Source organism: Doryrhamphus excisus, chromosome 3 (assembly GCF_030265055.1).
Source record: "Doryrhamphus excisus isolate RoL2022-K1 chromosome 3, RoL_Dexc_1.0, whole genome shotgun sequence".
NCBI classification, from domain to species: domain Eukaryota; kingdom Metazoa; phylum Chordata; class Actinopteri; order Syngnathiformes; family Syngnathidae; genus Doryrhamphus; species Doryrhamphus excisus.
Genome location: NC_080468.1, coordinates 29557447 through 29571124, shown reverse-complemented (window position 1 = coordinate 29571124; position 13678 = coordinate 29557447). Strand labels below are relative to the sequence as shown.

General features: G+C 42.4%; 1 protein-coding gene across 7 annotated transcripts in view; it reads right to left on the bottom strand.

The window, feature by feature from the left end:
• etv4 (ETS variant transcription factor 4) overlaps positions 1 to 8815 on the bottom strand; it is a 45971-nt gene extending 37156 nt beyond the window's left edge. For 2 of the 7 annotated variants that reach the window (XM_058065810.1, XM_058065805.1), the window contains exons 1-6: positions 8223 to 8815; positions 3725 to 3927; positions 2394 to 2450; positions 2170 to 2241; positions 256 to 367; positions 59 to 131 (exon numbers count right to left, since the gene is read on the bottom strand). The gene's annotated coding sequence lies outside the window, so the exon portion shown is untranslated. The remainder of the gene's footprint in view (positions 1 to 58; positions 132 to 255; positions 368 to 2169; positions 2242 to 2393; positions 2451 to 3724; positions 3928 to 8222) is intronic. The other 5 variants (XM_058065811.1, XM_058065808.1, XM_058065806.1 and 2 more) reach the window with 4 other exon arrangements.
• Positions 8816 to 13678: the final 4863 nt, after the last annotated feature.

Genomic DNA, 13678 nt, shown 5'->3' with positions numbered 1-13678 from the left:
AGTCAAAAACGTCACGTAGAACATCAACATAAATGTTCTTCAATGGCGCCGAGCTCACATTTAGCTGTTGGCCGTGACCGTCACTGGCTGACGTCAGAAAGCCAACTTTTAGCTTTTAGATAGTCCTGCAACTGCATCAGAAAGCTAATTAGCTAAAACAAATTACTTTCCAAACACTAAAGTTCTCCATGAACACGTCTTCTGTTTCCACACATAGTTATTGTAAAAGAGTATACGTGAGTACAGTACACTTACATTTAAATTCCCCTTTTTTCTTCCACGCTCCCCCTGTTTTGGCTGGTGGTGGTGGTATCGACTTGGAGGTTGAAGTATGCATTTATTCTTGGCCGTCTTTTGTGGCAAAGACCTAAAAACAACAACAAAAAAACAGCAGTATTTTTAGAAGAAAAAAAAAATTTAAAAAAAAAATAAAATAAAAAAAAATAAAATAAAATTGAGAAAAAGTTGTATTAAAAACAACAAAAAAGGGAAAAAAGCTAGGTTGATAGTATTTTTCCGGATTTTTATCGCAAAGTTGAGATGTATGTTTCACTGTAGTTTCACTATAGTGGCCTTCGCTGGAAAAACACCCCTGTTCTAGCTGGGGGTGGTTTCTCTGATAAGCACTACATTCATTTCATGTTTCATGTCATCTCCATAAAGAATGTCAAGCATTGTTGCTTGTTCTATTTGAAAATGCCAGACCTTGCGACCATGTGCCATGCAGACGGCATACAAGAAACGACACAGGAATATTTACAGTGGACCATCAAATATTTATACCAAAAATGAAAGCTGTCACACGTGATTACATTTCACCTCCAGGGGAAGATGAAGAAGAAAAAAAAACCCTTGAGTCATGGCACACATCTACGGACGGCACATGTTCTTGATCACGTCCTTCAATTGGGAACAAATGTAATGAGCATCGCAGGAGTCTTTGTCGTGAAAGCGTAAGGAGCACGGTCAGCGGCCATGGATCAGCACAGTACGGTTCTGATAGCTTCTGCGGTCTCTCTTTGCGTGCAGTCCAGCTTGCTCAGCAGAGACAAAAGTACTGACAGACAGACGGGAGACACTTTAGGCTCTGTGTGCTGCCGTGGAGAGAGGACTCAAAGTGCTTATTGATTCAAGCTGGATGGATGGAACGCCATTATGGCAGCTCAAGCTTTGTCGATGGAGACAAATACTCTAAAAAACCTCTGTGAGTGACGGGAGAAAAAGCAGAGTGGGGGTAGAGGACAAACGGCAACGGTGGAGCAGAGACAACACAAAAGGGGAGGGGATACCCAACGTAATATATATGATGAAGAAAGACTTTGTTTGAATTGAATTTGACTGAGCTGACATTCCATTTGTTTGAACTCCTTGTGGTGGATCAGAATCCTCCAGAAAAAAAAATCTTTTGGGGGGTGTTGTCAGTTTTCGTTATTTTCCCCAGAATATTGTAATGATTCAACTGTGAAATTGTAAAATTCTGTAAAAAAAAATTTTTTTCTGGAAAAGTGTCCTGATTTTTTTTCTTTAAATTGTCGTTATTTTTCCAGTAATCTTCCTGTATTGTCCAGATTTATTTTTCTCGTTATTTTTTTATTTTGTTTTTTTATTGATTTTTTGTCTTATTTTCCTGGGAAATTTTCTATAAAAAAATTCAGGGAAATTATTTACGTTGAAAATTTCCCTCATATATTATTTTATATATAATATTTTTATGTATTATTTTTCCAAATAATGTTATGTATTTTCTAGAGAATGTTCCTTATTTTATAATGCAAATGTTGACAGGTATGGTCTACTGTTTCTTTTAAAGTTACCTAAAGTGTGTATCTAAAAAAACCTTTTTGGCCTTACTAAGCCTAAAATAGCCCCAATACTGCAGATACTGTAGCCCTGTTGAGTTGTTAGAGTGTAGCAACAGTGGGCATGTCTAAGCAAACACGCTCATGCTGGGGGCGACCGGGAAGGTTTGTTTGGAGGGAGAGCAGCTTCTCTCACAGGCCACGCCAACTGGAAAGGGATTCACCGTGCAAACAGCGCTGGTGTGAACCGATGTCGCACGTCCTGGAGTTGCACGCTGGAGCCCGGACAAACACCGTTTCCAGTTTCTCCTGCAGGGGTCACCCAAAATAACAGCACCAGCCCCCAGCGCGGGTACCCTCGTATCCTCACCCGTTCATGCTGCCAACAGCCGAGTCAGCGGGGAGGGAGCTGAGGTGCGGCTGGGATTCAAACAATACGCACCTGAAAATAACCACAAAGAGAAGAGCATTGGCCGGGTAAGCAGCACTTCCTGTAAAGGTCAAACGCTGGTGAGTTGCATTGTTTTGGGCTGCCGTGGCATCATGTTGATGAGAATGCTATTAAACATACTATGTTGCACACGGATGACTCACTTCTCGTCTATGTGCTCCTGCTGAGGTCTGACGCCGTGTTTTTGACTGCCTTTTCAACTACGGGACACACACACAAAAAAGGATTTCCCAAAAATTCACAGCAGCCGCTGACACTCAGGTGGCAAAAAACTTTTATACATGAAAGAAAAGACTGCAGAAAACACAGAAGATCCCCAAAAAGTACAGTCAAACAATATTGTTTACCCTGTACTGTGTCGTGCTCAAACAAAGTTGCTAACTCACTGTGTGCAACTGCTAAATAACCCACCATGGGGACAAAGAAAGTTGCCCATGGCAGTATTTTGACAAGACACTGCGATGTACGGGAAGTCCGCATCCACTCTAAGTTCCATCCATTCCTCATTTATCATTATTGTGCAACAATTTGATGCTTCATTTCTATGAAACCCATTTTTTCAAATTATTTTTGGGTGTCTGAAACTGAAAATTGTTCATAAAATGGTTTTAAATAGTTTTTGTACATTCTGGTTTTTGTTGGACCTTTTGGAATGTACTAATAACCAAGGTTCATTCATTCATTCATTTTCTGTTGCGGGGGTGCTGGAGCCTATCCCAGCTGCCTTCGGGCGAGAGATGGGGTACACCCTGGGCTGGTGGCGAGCCAATCACAGGGCACATGTAGACAAACAACCATTCTTCGGGCGAGCCAGCCAGTTACAGGTCACAAATAGGCAATCGTTCTTTGGGCGAGCCAGCCAATCCCAGGGCACATATAGACAAACAACCATTCTTCGGGCGAGCCAGCCAATCACAGGGCACATATAGACAAACAACCACTCCCACCCACATTCATACCTATGGACAATTTGAAGTCGCTAATTATTCCATGTTTTTGGCATGTGGGAGGAAACGGGAGTACCCGGAGAAAACCCACACATGCACAGGGAGAACATGCATAGCGTGCTAAACACTCAGCCAAAGGAAAAAAAAATAATAATAATGAAAATGACATAGAAATAAAAAGTCTGAGGTCTAATAATAAGGGCTGCTGCACTTTGTTTGCAGGCCCATAAAAATAATAACATTATAATGTTGCTGGTGAGGAAACTGACATTTTGTCAAGAACAAAAGAACTTCCTGGGCTGTTGGTGCAGATCCAGAATGAAGGATATAGTTTCACTTTTAGTTGTTACAGTCTACTTGCATTTGGGCCACATGCAGTGGTGACCCAGCAGATCCAGCAGGTAGCGCTGTGGTGGAAAAATGTGCACCAATATGCTTTACCGCCACCTACAGGGCTGGGGTAGAATTTCATCCACCTTTTCACACAAACAAGTACAAGTTCTTGTAAAGGATTTTGTGTGTCTCACATGGGTCCAGTAGAGTCCGGTTGGTCGTTCAGCAGTGTCAGCGTTGCCAGGATGCCGTGCTGCGTTGAGGAAAAGTCAACGCTGGCACGGGATGAGGGTTGGTGTCCCTCCTCGCCACCTGCGGCCCAGCCTCCTGCGCGGCAGACACTGGCCCGCTTGTTTTGGAGTGAGGACCTTTCTGGCCCGTCTGGGCCGGTGCGGCCCTGTGAAAGATCAATCAGGTGGGCACAATAGCTTTTATAGGCCTGTTTTTGGAAAAGAAGCGGCAACCACGCAGCTGCGGCGGGCCGGCTCGGCTGCCAGACGCAACGCACAAAGCATGCACTCATACACCGATACACACACCTCGCAAAAGTCGATTCTTGTCAGCATTCATGCACTCATGTCACTTGGTGGTTTGGATTGTATGTCGCCCCATGCAATCATAGTTGAAGTCAACACAATGTGTCAGCCTTGGGACACGCCCATTTGACTTGTTCATTGTGCAAATAGTCACATTCATGTCTGTTTACACGTTCACGCTTTCAAAGTGGCCGTAAAAGAGCAGTGGTGGTGTTGTGGGGGGTGGGGGGGGCATTGTTTGCTTCTCAAAGCAGGACGGCTGCAAGGGGACAGAGAGGATCTTTGTGGATGTCTCTCTCCCTCTTGTTGTCGCTGCCTTTCGGCGTCAACCCCCCCAACATTGTTACTGACACTTTTCCAATACATACCCATGCTAATTTGGGTGAGGATGCGCACACACAGACACACACTCAAAACATGCCATGTCCATTATAGCACTGCAGCTGGTTTATCTGTAGGGGTCCACCATCAAATCCTCCCCTGTTAATCCACAGGCAGGACCAGTAGAAGACTACAAAGATGTCTATTATCAGTCCAACACAGAAGCATGCTCGGTCATGACTTGAGAGTAAAAACAGATTCATAGCATGTTATTTTAGCTCTACAGAACTGGAGACGACATGCTCCGAGACGACATGTGGAGTGCTCTGCTTGGGTTTGGCGTCCAAAAATGTCTTGAAAGGAACGATTCCACCTGACACAGCTTATTGTGTCATTTTGCAAAACATTGTCAAAATGTGTTTCTAAGATATTTGAGTTTCCCGGTTGAACACACCTTGTTTAACTTTAATTTTCTTCTTCCACGTGATGTAACGCTAGCTCAGTTCCTGGGAGGAGGAAAAGCGGGGCCGAGTGAGCGCTCCCCGCCCCATTAGCTCGTGTCAGGTGAAGCGGTGCTGAGGTCAGCTCCTGCTAACATGAGATCATTCACCGTGAGATCATTTTTCCCACTGAGCGCAGAGAGGCTGGGAGTGAAGGCCCGCTAGCCCGCTAGCAAGCACGGAATATTGCTTGAGAGCAAGTCACTGGAGATTTTTCCACTTTTCTGACCGACAAATGTAGCTAGAATGTTGTATTCTCGTGTTAAACCATGCCAACGTTTCAGATAATGACATTTCAAGGACCCCTGAAATAAGTTTGGATGGCTCCGAACGCTCGGTTTCAGAGAGTTTTTTCTAACACTGGCTCCCTGTGATGGATGTCACAGTGAGACAGACCTCCTTATATGGACGTGCCACGGTACGCATGCCCCCCTCGCCACTCTGCTGCACCCTTTTGTGGAAGATTTCACTGTGTTAGCACCGTGTTTATTTTGTGTCTGTGTAGCATGATAGAGTGTGCAAACAGGGAGCGTCTTACCCAAATGCATGCAAATTACAAGCTCACCAACGTCTGGAACATGGGCAATCCTGCAAAAAAATGTGCAATGACCACATTTACAATTCCAATGTTGCCAAGATTGTCTGCACTTAGTAAACACGGCGCCCTCACGTACGGCTACTGAGCCCCACGCACCGGCGGTGCCTGATTGCAAAACTCCTTTCTTCTTGTATTTGGATAGAAGAGGATAGGTTAATTGGCGACTCGAAATTGTCCATGGGTGTGAATGGTTGTTTGTTTATATGTGCCCTGCCAATGGCCAATGTAATGTTGGGATAGGCTCCAGCATACCCCGGGGCATAGAAAATGGGTGGATGTTAGATGACTCGTTGCCACCCCCGGAGGAACAACATGGTATGACAGTTCAGAGGAGGTCAGAAATGGCACGTATCACATTTGGCAGTTGCGGAAAATTGGTTGTTTCTGGTTTGGATGTTGAATTAAGATAAAGTAATACCAGTTTACACGCACACAAATTCTCCCGCCTGTGTTACATCATCTGATTTGTGGGCACAGTTAGTCATCCTCATGTGACTTAACCTCATTTAGGGAATCTCTCTGGACTACAACTACACACACACACACACACACACACACACACACACGGTACTACATGAGCTCATCCTGGGTTGATGGAAGCACAGATAGGAACCAAAAGTCTGTTATGATCTGTCATCTCATTACACACAGCAGCAACACCACTCACCACAACTTCTCAGAATTGACCTTCACTTCATAAAAACAACTTCTTGACGACTCTCGTGAGTGCATTCATGAGAGAATAGTCGGAATTGGAGCTGCAGAAATGCGTGAAAAAGTTGACACGCATTCCAGCCCACGAGTTGCCGCTGTCAATAAGACTTTCAGCTGACAGCTCAGACTACAACCTCAAAACCAAGGGCCTCAACCCCCCTAAAATATTTTTTTTAATGTTCTTAAGCCCCCCTAAATAATTTGATATTTTTATAGATTTAATTCTTTTTTTTTTTTTTACAAAAACAATCTCTGACAAATGTCATATAATAGGGCAAAAGCAGGCTAATAAGCAAGCCAATAAGCAGGCTAATACTAGCCTACTACTACTACTAATAGTAGTAATAATCAGAAGAAGAATAATAATGATAGCAATAATAATAGGCTAATTAATAATATAATAATGATTATTATATCATTGATCACTGTCCATTGGACAGAATGGTTGCAGAGCTTGAGCAGCGGTTTTGCAGTGTAGATTGTGTGTACTTGTGTACATTTAATGGTGGCCTAGATCAATTGAGTATCTCTACTAAATCTGTCCAAAAGTGGGAAAGTTATATCCCGGTTCTTGTTCCTTATTTGTTTTATGGATTTGGGGGGGATTTTTTGAATGTCTACTACATTCATTCATATCCTGTGCATCTCCAGGGGGGTAAGCCCCCCTGTCCTCAAAACCTAGTGACGCCCCTGCTCAAAACTGTTAGAAAACAACAAAAACAACAACAATAGATGTTGACTTAAGCAAAGTGGCGAGGGCGTCGTTGCTCAGTGGAGCGCTGGCGTACGCGTGACGGCGCCCCTTTAAGACTCAATTGGCCCTTTGGAGGGCTCCACTGACCCAGAAAATGGGCCCGCTCGCTTGGAGGAAACGATACTCTGCGATCACCTCGCTGGCTGCACTGACCAAGGAATGCACTGGGATGATCCACGCTTCAAGTGAATTCATCATCCATCGTAGCTTCTTCAGTCGGGACTCTTTACATAGTCAATGTAAAATTAGCATTTTAAAAGCAAAATGTAAAGAGACAAAGACAAAATGTTTATACTAATAAATAATAATACAACAAAGATTTGTTGTATTGTATTGTATTATTAAAATAATTATCTGAAAGTGAACTAATCGCTAAATAAAAGTCTTGCACTCTTGTTGTATTGTATTGTATTATTAAAATAATTATCTGAAAGTGAACTAATCGCTAAATAAAAGTCTTGCACTCTGCCAACACATCGCCCCCGCATGAATGTTCAGTAGATGGAGTAAGGTCTCATGTTCTGGCCTGCTAACAAGACAAATTACATACAGCGCCACAAACAACACTGGACCACTTGATAAAAAGGCAACACATGATGACATGGCTGGAAATATGCTGGGTTCATACATATTTGATCAGCATGTGAAGGTAGCAGGCATTTCACCAGCCTAATGACAGCAGGCTGCTCAACTGGAAACCTGAAAACCGGCACCCAAATTCCAAGCAAAGCAACCATAACGCACATACCCGGACCATTTCATCAACCTGCAATTGACCCCTTTGAGTGCTCGAATTGCTTTGTGACTCTCTGGCTGTACATCTGATACGTGTGAGTAAGGACGTCGAGGAGAGCGACAACAATGCCGGCCGTGCTATTGTGTTACACGCCGCATTACATAATCACAACACAAGTGTGTCACTCAGCTTGTTATTTAAGACCTGCCATTGACCTGATCCCAGGGTGTCCACTTTCACACAGGAATTGATTGTGCGCTAAGACTGAGTGACAAAGCACTGCGGCCTTTTAAACCGCAGCTGACTCAACATTGTCGCGTGTTGTCGTTTCTCGCTCTATTTAACACTATATGTATGGAAGGGTGCCGAGATAATTGTTAGCTGACGTTTGTTTCCAAGGTGGCAACTATATAAAGAATAAAAAGAGCAATATGTGCATCTGGGGTTAAATTGCTGTTGTAAAATAAACAGAAGTAAATCTCAAACAATGGCGCCCCCCTGAGGACAAACGTGGTAGAACACAAAAGTCTTACCTAGTTGATTGTTGGTTTATATGACTTCATTACGCCCGTACTGTGCAAATTCACCTAACTAAAACTGAACAACTGAACATGCCGATGAAGTCGCTGGTCTGTCTTCATGTAGGAAATGCAGGTACTGATACCGAAATGGCTATGATGTAATAAAAAATATCTTACTAACCTTAAACTATGTTGATGTATGAATGCAGACCAAAATGGCGGCGAAATGCAACTACAGTACACGTCAAGCTAGCAGGTTCGTTTGTGCTACTGTAAATGCAACTTTCTTAAAAAAAACACTTTATAGCATAATGTCAGCATTACTTTTATCCACTTTTTTGCGTTCTTGGAGGTTAATTTTGAAAAAAAATTGACGTGACAGCACCTACCTAGCAAAGCTCGGAGGAGACATGTCGCACCTGATTTAGTGGACCGAACCTTTCCACGCGGAGAAAGGGGGGTGCAAAAATCCCAAATGTTTGCCAAACCGCGTACTAATGTAACCATTGTGTTGTCGTTTATTGTATGTAAAGGTGATGGAAAACATTTGATAATGTGCTCCTTTTTACCAAATTTTATCGACAAGTTATCAGTAATGGATCCCAAGACCACCTCCTCCTGCACTTGTGTAGAACAACTTCCGGTGAAACAATGCCAGCCTTGTAATAACAAGCAATGGCCACTAGGTGGACACAGCCGCATATTTGCAAGTATTTTTTTGGGACACGCATTGTACAGCATTATGTCAAAGTGATTTGTTGAAAAAAAGCAAACAAAAATGTTGAGGAAACTATCTAATCTTTATTTACACAGACTTCACAATGTACAGTATATGCACAGCTAAAATTTATTTGTTATTATTATTTTAATGTATTTTAATTTGTTATTTAATTATTTTATTTTTTAAAACTTGCTTTATATTATGTAATAGAAAAATACAGATTACAATATATATATATATATATATATATATATATATATATATATATATATATATATATATATATATAACAAACAAGAACATACAAAAATCTTATTACTGTGATTATTTACTGTATTCCTAATATGTATGATGTCATATCAGCATCTACATAGACTTCCTCTCAGCTGTTTCCAATAAAGCCTGCCATGATGCAAACATTGCTGAAAATGAAAGCTAAAGATTAAAACAACTGAGATGCATAAACGTAGCCCGCAGTCCTTCACCACGTCCAAAGCAGTTACATTCACCGGTGATGGACTTATGGTGGCTGCTGTGTTCTGCTCCGTGCGTCTTCTTTTTTTTGTTTGGCCCCACCGCATCCCGGAGCACTGTTTCACTCCTGACCCCCGGTGCAACCTCTGCGGCAAATCCAGACTATCTGGGGATGATGTCACTTTTCCGAGCCTATCACAGGCAATTAGGCGACCGCACAAGGACGCTGGCAGACGCACAATAACACACGTACATGTGCACATGCTATAATTAAGACGTAGTCTTACATAAACAGAGTAATACAATATCTTAAAACCCATTTCGAGGCCGCCTTTTGGCTTATTGCATTTGTCAGCTCTCTCTAAATGATGGGGTCGTCTCTCCTTCCCCGACTGAAGGGGAAAGTGTGCAGAACTTTTCAGCATTGTGAGGAAGTACAGAATATACGAATATTAATGGTAATGGTGGGCTTTTTGGGAGCAGGCCTGGGGCTGGTTGGGTGTCAAATAACACCCTCAACTTCTCTTGAACTTACCAACTTTGCTCTTCCATTCAAGCAAAGCCTGAATAGAAGAGCAAAGTTGGTTAATATGTTGTATGCATTGAATATTTGCCGTATAATTTGCAAAAAAAAAAAAGAGCCCATGCTGAGTTTCTTAAGCCAAGATAAATAACAGGACTGAAAGGAACAGGAAATACATAAAACTGTGATATTGTGATTTACACTATAAATATCAGTTCAGTAATATCAGTATTTCATCTACAATACATTTTTAGATTTCTCCATCATGAAAACCTATGTTGTAGAGCCCGTTGGAAACCTGTCCTGTTTTTTTTCCCGTACTTTTTATTTTTTTTGCTGCGACCATTTTTTGTGGAGGTTTTTTTAAAGTTTATTTCGAACATGAAAAACATCCAAAACACAACAAACCAACCAAAATCAATACAAATAAAAAATACCTACGTATATATATATAAATGTACACATGTTTGAACGGGAGTGGGAAGATGTCCTAACCACCCAGATTTTGACCTCATCCCAACAAAACATATATTATTCCCTGTCTACACAGAATAAAAACCCCATTTCCAACCACCCTCACCCAGCTTGAGGCACCCAACCACGTGTCAAGAGCAACCAGTTCATTATTAGTCATCCTGTCTTACATAGTCCAGTACAAAAGAAAGAAAGAAACCACCCCAACTAAACAGTCACCACAACAGTCAAGCTAACATGGAGAGAAAAACATCATTCATTCATTTTCTACCGCTTATCCTCACGAGGGTCGCGGGGGTGCTGGAGCCTATCCCAGCTGTCTTGGGTAGAGGCGGGGTACACCCTGGACTGGTGGCCAGCCAATCCCAGGGCACATATAGACAAAGGGTGGGCAGCAGCCCCAGTCAGCAAGCCCTTACCCGGCTGCCCTGTCGACTTAACTTGAGTTAATCAGTGGTGTGTTGCCCTCTGCTGTGTGTTGCGACGAGACTGATTCTGTTGGAACGGATAGACCCCACCCTCCCAGACCCATGTCTTGCCTCACCTAGTTCTCTTATTTAGTGTAAGTGGGGATGGCAATGACAGTGGTTACAAGCAGTAATTAACTTGTTAACAAAACAAAATCCAATCACTAACCAAGCCTACCAAAAAGGAAAAAACGTTGTCGATGCTTGACTAGTAAAAGTAAAGGTCTCATTGCCACAATTTTTTCAGTCCATTTTTCTTGATGCCAACACATAACCAGACTCTTTTTTATATATTTACTTTCCAAATATTTTAAATGTATACTTATATTTAAATAGTTTTATATTTAGACATATTTAGAGTTATATACACAAATGGTGAAATGGTCGTTTAAAAAAATTCCTAGATCCAGACGGTGATCCGAATCATTCCCAAAATGTAATCAGTTCTTCCATATTGTATTTTCGACCATTCCTGAAATTTCCATCCAAATCCATTCGAAACTTTTCAAGTTATTTCGAACACAATCTGACAAACAAACTTCCCTGTATACAGTATGTACTGTTCTGTATAAAGTATGACCTTCTAAATATGTTTTTTTACTATTATTAGAGCCCCACAGAGATGAAATAGCATCCCTAAAGTCACGCTTATTGTTCTTTGTTGACAACACATTGCGCAACATTAATGCACAGACTACAGGATCACTGCAGGAACCGACGACCGGCGCTCATAGGATAACTCATTAGCTTCCAATTTATTTATTCTAAGCTTAAGAAAGGGTTTGGAAAGAGTTTAAAACAGTGTGAGGTAGAAGGACAAATTAAGAAGCCAAAAATGTACCACTTTCACACCGAATGGGAGGAGAACATCTTTTTACTCTATCGCGTTGGACGTGCTCCGGCTAACTACGTACATGCATTGTGAAGGTAATCTATTGTTTGTTAGTGATACCAAATCTCGACACTTCCGATACCAGCTGTTCAAGCTCTAAAATAGAAATACTTTTGATACGTCTTGCTTAAAATAACGTTTTGACAAATTTGATACCATTTTGTCCTGTGTTGTTGTATATTAACTTGGCTGTATTGTAAATCACCATGCTACCACAATATACTTAGGGATTTAAAGTACATAAATGGAGCGATGCTGGAACCATGATGTAGCCAGGGACAGCAATACACACACTTAGTAGTAGTACACAAAGTACTCAAACTGTGTATTGAGGTAACTTCATTTTTGTAGCAGTTTCCTAAGCTAGGATGACCCATTCAAGTCACAGGCCTGAAAGTAATGGGAATGTGTAGTATTAGTAGTAATACATGAAATTATGCTAATAGTATGTCAACAATAAGCACATTGCAGTTATTCAACAGACCATAAAGCGGAGATTCAAACCCAGATCTCCTGACTATGTGGCCAACATGCTAACCACTCCACCGTGCAGCCTGTGCTTTGTTGTATGGGAATGTTTTATTAGGGAATGTTGTTTTTTATAGCTGTGAAAAGTGTGTCTTCTTGAAGCGGTCAAGGTGCATTTCATGGCAGGGCGGGGTTGGATTTTGGGTTCATGCACTTGCAGCCGGTCCAGAGGAGGAACGTTGATTTACAAGCTTGCACAGGCATGCAGATGTGGAACCAAAGAGCAAGTGTTATAGTCAATCCCCCGGCGTGTACGTCCACCACCAACCCAAACACCCGTCCTCCCTTGTGTCCTACCCCTTCGCCCCCCCCCCCCCCCCCCCCCGTGTAGTATAGCGCTGGCTGCAGCATCCCCGCTGGGTCGGGCCTGTTTATCTCTTCCAAAGCTGCCGTGATTAATGAGGCCCTGAACACATCCTCTTCTCTCTCTGGGGGGCTGGGGAGTGGGGGCACACAGCTGAGTAAACAGGACCCGCCACCGGTCCACCTTGCTACCGTGGCCCCAATCCGGGGGCCCGCGGGACGCCCCCAGAGCAGGTAGCGAGGATAAGCGTCAGCACCAAAACACAAGGAATAGGAATAAGAAGTAGAAAATACAACCTTGGCACAAATGCAGCAGACCTTCCCTGAGTGCTCTGGATCCAAACTGGATCCTACACCTGTTTACACCCGTGCCAACTGGCGGAAAAATGTACTCATGCGTTTGTATAAAACTACTCAGACTGACGATTTCAGTTTTTGGGATTCAAAGTGAAGGACAAGAGGAGTGATTGGAATGAAACACGATGGTCACTTTTTACAGTGGAATGCACACTGACACCGCTCCTAGCATCCGTCTTATATGTGGCCCCTTGGGGAAAAGACACCCCGATTTAAAGCTTTAAGCAGACTTCCTTTGAATGGTGTTGTTGCAGCCACGATCATCTTAAGTAAACGTTGAGCCTCGGAAAAGATCCCAGCTTAAACTCAAACAAGACTGGACATTTTTATAAGCTTTTATGGTATAAACGATGATGAAACCTCCTGATGAAACTGCATGAGGTGATTGTGTGCGTAATGAGCCAGCTGAGTACAATATTTGTTTTTTACGCGCACATCCTCAACTGGGAGCTCCGGGCCTCTGTCACAAATAATAAAAGCCGTAGTAAGAGGATTTTGTAATTACAAGTAATAAGCTGGGAATATAAATAACCGTGGTGCTTATTGAATCCATGTGGATGTTTATATGAACCACAGTGCTTCCACTGAGAGGATCGGGAGAAAGCATTTCTCTTTTGGCAGCAGCTTTGAAAATGAAGCCGTGTTACGCACAGCACAGCCAAATCACACTCAAACATTTTTCATCTACTGTATATATTTTTGGCTATTGGCAAGAAACTAAAAATGCAT